Source organism: Myotis brandtii, unplaced genomic scaffold (genome assembly GCF_000412655.1).
Source record: "Myotis brandtii unplaced genomic scaffold, ASM41265v1 scaffold741, whole genome shotgun sequence".
Lineage (NCBI taxonomy): Eukaryota > Metazoa > Chordata > Mammalia > Chiroptera > Vespertilionidae > Myotis > Myotis brandtii.
The window spans coordinates 329,849-338,654 of NW_005370950.1; the positions used below are offsets into that span (position 1 = coordinate 329,849).

At 42.2% G+C, this 8,806-nt stretch overlaps 1 protein-coding gene across 1 annotated transcript in view; it reads left to right on the forward strand.

Annotated features, from left to right (window-relative positions):
- LOC102240208 (chromosome-associated kinesin KIF4A) overlaps nucleotides 1-8,806 on the forward strand; it is a 99,141-nt gene that overhangs the window by 24,234 nt on the left and 66,101 nt on the right. The window lies entirely within an intron of this gene.

The window sequence follows — 8,806 nt, forward strand, 5'->3', positions numbered from 1 at the left end:
GCTGCCATGGCGGCTGGGGCCAAGCCCCTTGCACAAATTTCGTGCATCGGGCCTCTAGTTGTAGATAATACAACAAACATGGATGCATATGTCTTTTTGACTGAGTGTTATGGTGTCTTCAGATAAATACACAGAAGTAGAATTACTGGGTACTTCATTGTCTCTCTGTTTTAGAGTCTAATTTGTCTGGTATGCAGTGCTTCCCCAGTGTTTTTTTGTTTGTTTCCATTTTTATGAAGTATCTTTTTCCATTCCTTTACTTTCAGTCTGTGTGTATCTTTCAATCTGAAGTGAGTTTCTTGTAGGCAGCATATGTAAGGGTTTTTGTTATCCATTGAGCCATCCTATCTTTATATTGGAGAATTTAATCCATTTGCAGTTAAAGTAATTTTTTTATTTTTAACTTTATTATTTTTTAAACTTAATTTTATTTTTTTATTGTCTAAAGTTTTACATATGTCTCCTTTTCCTCCAATTTCCCTCCCCCCAGCCGTTCCCACCCCAGGCAAGCCCCCACCTCCCCAGTGTCTGTGTCCATGGTTATGCTAATATGCATGCATACAAGTCCTTTGGTTGCTCTCTAACCCCCCCACCTTTTTTTATTTATTGATTAAGGTATTACATTTGTCCTTTAAAGTAATTTTTGATAGATATATATTTATTGCCATTTCATTATTCATATTTTTATCTCTTTTTTTTCCTTCTTAACAAAGTACCTTTAACATTTCTATAATATTGGTTTGGTGATGATGAACTCCTTTAGCTTTTTCTTGTCTGGTAAGCTCTTTATCTGTCCTTTAATTCTAAATGATAACTTTGCAGGGTAGAGTAATCTTGGTTGGAGATCCTTGCTTTTCATCCCTTTGAATATTTCTTGCTACTCCCTTCTGACCTGCAAAGTTTCTGTTGAGAAATCCTCTGACAGTCTTATGGGAGATGACTTGAAGGTAACTAGCTGCTTTTCTCTTGCTGCTTTTAAGATTCTCTCTTTGTCTTTAACCTTTGGCATTTTTATTATGATGTGTCTTGGTGTGGGCCTCTTTGGGTTCACCTTGTTTGGGATTCTCTGGGCTTCCAGGTTTAGTGTGTCTGTTTCCTTCACCAGATTAGGGAAGCTTTCTGTTGTTATTTTTTCACACATAGGTTTTTAATTTAATGCGCTTTCTCTTCTACTTCTGGTACCCCCATGATGTGAATATTGGTACGCTTGAAGTTCTAGAGGCTCTTTAAACTATCCTTATTTTGTTTGGATTCTTTTTTTTTTTTCCAGTTCTGATTGGGTGTTTTCTGCTCCCTTATCTTCCAAATCTCTGATTTGATCCTCTCTTTCATCTACCCCACTGTTGATTCCCTGTAATGAATTCCTCATATTAGTGTATTCTTCATTTCTGACTGGTTCTTTTTTAAGTTTTCTATCTTTCTCTTAAGGTTCTTCTTCCTAAGTTCATCTAATATTCCTCTAAGTTCATTAAGCATCCTTAAAACCAGTATTTTGAACTCTGCATCTGGTAAATTGCTCATTTCCATTTTGTTTAGTTCTTTTTCTGGAGTTCTGTTCTGTTCTTTCATTTGGAACATATTTCTTTGTCTTCTTATTTTGTCTGCCTCCCAGTGTTTGTTTCTATGTATTAGGTAGAACTGCTGTGTCTCCCAGGCTTGGTAGAGTAGCTTTATATAGTAGGTGTCCTGTAGGGCCCAGTGGTGCAGCATCTCCAGTCACCCAAGCAGGCTGATTAAGGTGTGCCCCCAGTGTGGGCTGTGTGCACATTCCTGTTTTGTTGAGCCTTGATTGCTGCTGGCATCTCAATGGGAAGGATTTACTCCAAGGCTAATTGGCTGCAAGGACTACCCAAGACTACAACAGAGGAGCTGCTGTGCAAGGGCAAACCACAGGTAGCTTCAGCAGGACTCGCTTCAGCATATCTCTTGTTCCCAATGAGTTTGCCTCTTGAGTGTGTCACTCATGGAGATAATTGGCTGGTGCTCCAGCATGGTCTGAAACTGTCCACTGGGTATGCCGGCTCTGAGGCCTTCTGGGAAGTGTAGGCCAAGATCAGCTGCCACCTGTGTTCTGCCTGGGGCCACCTGGCATGAGCTACAGGGAAATCTACAGTTGGCTGGTACTTGTGCTGGACTTGGAAGTGCCTAGGAGAGGCCAAGCTATGAACCAAGGCTGGCTGCTGCTAGTGTGGTGCCTCAGGCCACTAAGCAATAGGTAGGGACACAGTAACTGCTTGTTTGGGGTTTGTGGTCCTTTGAGAGATTTTCAAAAAGTCCGCAGCATGAGCCACGACAGGCCATTTGTATGGAAAAGCCACTAGAAGCAGCTTGGGAGAGCCTGCAACTTGTGTGGGTCAGAGTCTCAGAGCATCAACAGGGCTGGGCAAACAGTATTAACCAGGTTGATGGCACCCGCCTCCTGACTCTGTGTGGAGAAGGATCAGGAAGGGAACAGTGGCCTCTGCCTGCACTTCTGTCTGGGAGAAAGCTGCCCTTCCACCCCTCAGTGGACAGTTCAGTTCCTGGAGCCTTTCAAGCTGCTGTCCCAGTGTTGGAGCTCAGAGAGTGAGACTGAGTAAGTTTGTGCATGGGCCCTTTAAGAGGAATTGCCAGGGACTCCAGTAGCCCTCCATCTCAGCCTGAATCCCTGCGCTTTTCACAGCCAGAAGTTCTGGCACTGGAACCTTGGTCTAGAGGGCCTGGTATGGGGCTGGGCTCCTAGCTCCTCATGGGGGACCTCTGCATCCAAGATTTCCCTCCCAATTTTTATCTGCTACATGCAGGCGTGGGATCAGCCTCTTATGCGTCTCCTCCCTCCTACCAGTTTAAATGTGGCTTCCTCATCCAGTGGCTAGACTTCAGGTGGTTCTTTTTTGTTTTTTATTTAAGGGTTTGGGGAGGGGGGTGTAGGGAGCTCACTGGAGGGAGAGCCAGGTGGTTCTTAATGACTGTTCTTCTGTAGTTATTTGTAATTTTTTATTGATTTCAAAGAGGAAGGGAGAGAAAGAGATAAAAACATTAATGATGAGAGAGTATCGTTTGATTGGCTGCCTCCTGCATGCCCCCCACTGGGGATCCAGCCTGCAACCTGGGCATGTGCTCTGACCGGGAATCAAACCGTGACCTCCTGGTTCATGGGTTGATGCTCAACCACTGAGCAACACCAGCCAGGCTTTAGTTCTAATTTATATGTGGTTGTGGAAAGAGGCCAGTACTGCATTTACCTACGCCACCATCTTGACCAGAAGTCCTCATTTGTTTCTCTTGTTGTATTAAACATGTCTAACTCTGTACCTTTTGCTGAAACAACTAGAGTGTGAGCTGTTTGAGGACAGATATTGTGGATCATTGAATATGATCTATGAATTTGTTAAATTAAACACCCTTAGGTTACATACACAATAATACATTAATCAAATACTGGAGCAACAACATACAGGGTGAGGCAACAGCAAATTTACAGTTGTGAGTAAAGCACATTTTATTCTTGTATTATTATTTACTTATTATTTTATCATTTTCCATATGGAAACTGTAAACCTACTTTTGCAACCCCCCTCCCCCATATCTATGCAGTGTGAAATTGCCAGGTAGCATGAGCAGCATTCATTGATTTGCTTCCCTTTCAGTGTAGGCTAACTTAGTTAAGAGACCCTGTACCATACCCCAATCTTACATAAGCTGGTTTCTGGCAAATAGCTTATAATAACCAGGGAATACTATAGCTCTTTTTTATAAGCAGTCATAAATTAGTTTGAATCATCATTCTGCTATAAGTTCCCATTGTTTTATTTTTAGAACTATTATGATAGTTGTGAGTGGGTTTTTTGGAGGGTGTGGTTATTTGTTGTTTTTCCCAGAAGAAAAATTCTTATATTTATAGCCTTGCTTCTCTTAGTACTTAGGCATATATACTCCTTAAAAGTTGAAATCATATTACATTAAGGGGTCATGGTTGGTTAAGGGGTTATGGTTGGCTTTGTTCCATCTATACCCTCTTATTTATTATTCTAAAGCAGTAATGTGTATGTAAATGCCTGGTGGTAATTCCTAGCTCTTGGGCAGAGGTTTTAATTTTATCAGAATAGTGATTCTCCACCCAAGGTCTTGCCCAGTGTTTTTTAGAGTTGTCAAAATGGTATTACAAAATCATCCACACCTATATTTTGCTCTAAAGAGTCACTGGAAAAAGTACCTTATAGTATTCTGGGGAGAAGGGTTAGGGTAGCCAGTTCCAAGAAATTAAATGACTAAACTCCCAAAAGACTAGAAAGTGTTTCATAATAAGTGGTACTATACAAAACTGTCAGGAGCAGTTCAGGATGACAGTTCATTTATCTAACAAACAGGCTATAGTAATTGAGAACCTGGGCTCCAGAGCCAGACAGACCCTGGTTTAAAGCCAATTCTGCCACTCACTAGTTGTGTACCTTTGCAAAGTATGTATTAATAGGAAAAGAAAATAATTTCAGTGACTCAATAGCAGTTAAAGGTATTATTCAGCTGATGCAATCAGGGAGTGTCTACCATACTCCAATCCTACTTTGACTTGGGTACTTACCTGGATTTGGGCTCAGATAGCAGTTTTTGTTATTAATTGCTGTGAAACTTTTGGGTGAAGGCTATTAGAGTTTTCCTGGCTTTTGCTCAAGAATGCCAGTGCAGTCCCATCCTGATAACTATTCAATTACTTTCAACAATTATTCTTCAAGCCTTCTACTTTGTCAGTTGGGCCAGGTTCACAGGTGGCACTGAAGGTGGAAAGGGAAAGGAGGCAAGGGAAAACTAGGAACCCGGTCTCATGTGTTTTAATCCTCTTACATTAGCAATATGAGCAAAGTGCGTTGGGAGCACAAAGGAAGGGGTGATTAACTACCTAGAAAACTCAGGAAGGCAGCACAGTAGAAACTGGGTCCTCAAAAATGAATGAGATTGCCACCCACACAAAGGAGAAAGGACCATCTATAGAGAGGAAAAGGCATATGCAAAAACAAAGGTATATAAATTTAGAACACGGTAAGAACACAATGGTGTGGCTGAAGTATAGAGTACATGCCAGAGAATGGCTATCACAAGGTTATTTCAATCTGTAATTCCACTTAACTATAGCTGGAACATCTAATGTATGAAAACCTCGTATGAGGTGCCTCAGAATTAAAGTAATCTAGGCTGAAGAACCCTACTGGAGCCAAAGCTTATAAGATCAGAAAAGAGTGATCCAGGGCACCATTGTTTATGGCCACACCACCTCATTTCTGGGTCTTTGAGTCACATAGGAAAGGTGAAAAGGGAAACCCATGGAACCAAGATAAGAGAAGGAATAGCCCAGCCAGTGTTTGCCCAGTGGTTAATTGTCGACCCGTGAATCAAGAGGTCACTGGTTCCATTCCTGGTCAGGGCATATGCCTGGGTTTCAGGCTCAATCCCCAGTAGAGGGTGTGCAGGAGGCAGCCAATCAATGTTTCTGTCTCTCTATCCCTCTCTCTTCTTCTCTCTCTAAAATCAATAAAAACATGTTTTTTTAAAAAGAAGAAGAGAAGGCATAGCCTCAGTGAGGATCTGGCAATATGACTGGTGCCTGGCATGCCTATAGAGGAAGTTGCTAATGGGGGCTGGCTCAGAAGAACTCTGTAGAGTCACTGTGTCTACCACTGAAATTCATTTGGTACACACAGGAGGAGGGTGCTAAAGATTGCCACAAGCTGATAAAGTCCCTGGCTTCCATCCACTGTCACAGGCAGAATAAACCCTTTTTACCCATGGCTCCTGTTGGACTCTTAAATCAGAGTTCTCCATATCTATTCTTTGGAGACTCTCCCAGCTATATTTTTGTTTTTGGAAATATGCAACAATGTGTCCTTTGGCTTTTATTTAAACACACTACAGTGAAAGCAAAAATGTTTCAAATGTAAGTGTGCCCTTCATTCTGAATTAAAACTATTTTTATTTTAAGTAATGGGTGAACACCCCCTTTTCAGTTATGAAAGCAGCCATTGTTCTCAGATCTTTTTCCTGGGACTTTAAATGCTAAATTTCACCCATTTATTTCTTTAAAATATAATTCAAATAAACCTTGTTGTAGTTACCTGTAAGGAAATTCATGCATTCCTTTCAACAAAATCAAGTTTTTTGTTTTTATCCCCTACTTCAAGACTACTTCCATAAAACGCATTTTCAATGCCCAGTAATGGTATTGCCTACAACCTACAAACACAGATTTCATTTGGGAGGGTATTGCTGGTTAATGTATCTCACTGAACCTGAGCCTTATTCACCTGATCATCACCTTCAGCAAATCATATCTTTTTACCTTACAAAAGGTTCTCAGTTGTAGCCTTAGAATGAAGGAGAAGAGGCTGTTAGACTGAAATAAATTTTACTTTTACATAGTTATTACATATCCTATATAATAAAGAGGTAATATGTAAATTGACCGTCATACCCTTGCACAAGATGGCCGCCCCCATTGATCACAAGATGGCTGTGCCCATGTCATCACAAGATGGCCAGCAGGGGAGGGCAGTTGTGGGCGATCAGGCCGGCAGGGGAGGGCAGTTGTGGGAGACCGGGCCGGCAGGGGAGGGCAATTGGGGGCGATCGGGCTGGCAGGGGAACAGTTGGGCATCGATCAGGCTGGCAGGGGAGTGGTTAGGGGGTGATCAGGCTGGCAGACAGAAGCGGTTAGGGGCAATCAGGCAGGCAAGTGGTTGGAGCCAGCGGTCCCGGATTGTGAGAGGGATGTCGGACATCCCCTGAGGGGTCCCAGATTAGAGAGGGTGCAGGCTAGGCTGAGGGACACCGCCCCCCCCACATGAATTTCATGCACCGGGCCTCTAGTTTTTACATATTTAGGATTATGAAGGCAGAAACCTGCCATGTTCATGTAGAACATGTCACCAAAGCTTAAACCTTAACATTGTAAAATTTCATTGGGCCACAAAGTAAATCAACAGTAACAAATCTACTTTGATTCCTGAACCTCTGGAAGGTACTAGAAAAAGTCTCCAAAAGCCAGTGTTCTAGGCCCTACTAATCTAGACTAGGCCTATAACTAGTCTTTTTACTGAAACTTAGAATATGGGAGAGAGAAAGAGGTAACTATTCTGTTTTTTTATAAGAAGGATTTAGTACAGTGGTTCTCAACCTGTGGGTCGCGACCCCTTTGGCAGTCAAACGACCCTTTCACAGGGGTCGCCTAAGACCATCCTGCATATCAGATATTTACATTATGATTCATAACAGTAGCAACATTACAGTTATGAACTAGCACCGAAAATAATTTTATGGTTGGGTCACAACATGAGGAACTGTATTTAAAGGGCCAGAAGGTTCAGAGCCACTGATTTAGTATTTCTTGCTCTTAAAGAATTGCTTGTATTGTATATCATGATGAAACAGGATGTAGGAACACTGGTGCTTCCTTTGAATTCTCTTTGAGTCTCACTAGTTGAGAATTACTGGGGCAGAATATGGGAAATGCTTTATAAACAGCACGTACTGAGGGCCATTTCAGTCCTTACCTTAAAGGTACTGAGATTTAAGTTTCAACAACTATGTAATGTTTCACTGGGCTGGTGCTAAGACTCCATGTGCTAACCCTAAATTCTTTCCTTGCTGTTGAGCCAGTAGCAATTTCACCTATGACCTCCTTAATCATGTCACTTCTTGAAAATAATTCTTTCTTCCTAGGGCTTTGCAGGATCACTTCACAGTAATGGTAATTCATATGTTGCAATGCCAAATAAACCCTGAATTTCACCAGGAGAACTAAGCTTGCTCATGTGATAACCTATAAACAAATTAATCCTAATAAGTGGTTTTAGATTTCCCTTCTAGGTGGTGTTCCAATGCCCATAAAAGGAATTGGACCTTCTCTTGGAGGGAATCAGTGCCTACTCTTTCCTTCCACTACCTCGAGTAGCTGCAGTTGTGATGTATAAGAGGGACAGAGGCTACAGTATATTTGTCTTGACTTCATGGGCACATTTTTCTGGGGTATTTACCATGGCATTTATTTCCTTGTAGGGTAATCTCTTGTTACCTTGACTGACTGTAAAATAAAAATCAAAAATAATTATTTATTCTAATCAGTCTTCTGCTGCATTGCCTTTATTTGATATGTCTGTTCTTAGGATGGTGTGTCCATGAGGACTGGCTAGACCTGTATATTATAAAGTGGATTTAGTGGTAAAAACATAAAAAGATGCCCAGCCAGAGTGGCTCAGTTGGTTGAGTGCCGTCCTGTACACAGAAAGGTTGCTGATTTGATTCCCGGTCAGGGCACATGCCTGGATTGCCGATTCATTCCCCAGTTGGGGAGCGTACAGAAGGCAGCTGGTCGATGTTTCTCACATCAGTATCCCTCTCACCCTCTCCCCTTCTCCCCCTCTCTCCCTTTCCCCTTCTCCCTCTCCACATGTCCTCTGACAAGGATATTTTTTTAATTTTTTAAAACATAAGAAGAAAGGGTGTAGTCTATAAAGCTTAAACTTTGGCCTATTGGAATGGTTAAGTCTTTCACTCTGGCCCTGTGAAAGCAGGAGAGGTGCAATAAATACAGGGTGGGGCAAAGTAGGTTTACAGTCTTTTGTATGGAAAATAATGCAATAATCCTATATAATAAAAGCCTAATATGCAAACTGACCGAATGGTGGAACCACCAGTGGAACAACCAGTCGCTATGATGCACACTGACCACCAGGGGGAAGACAACACAGGAGCTGCTCCCAGCCCGCAGGCCCAAGACCAGCCAAAGTGGGTGCCAGCGGGGGCCCCCTGACCACCCTGCCAGTCGCCCCGCAGAGGG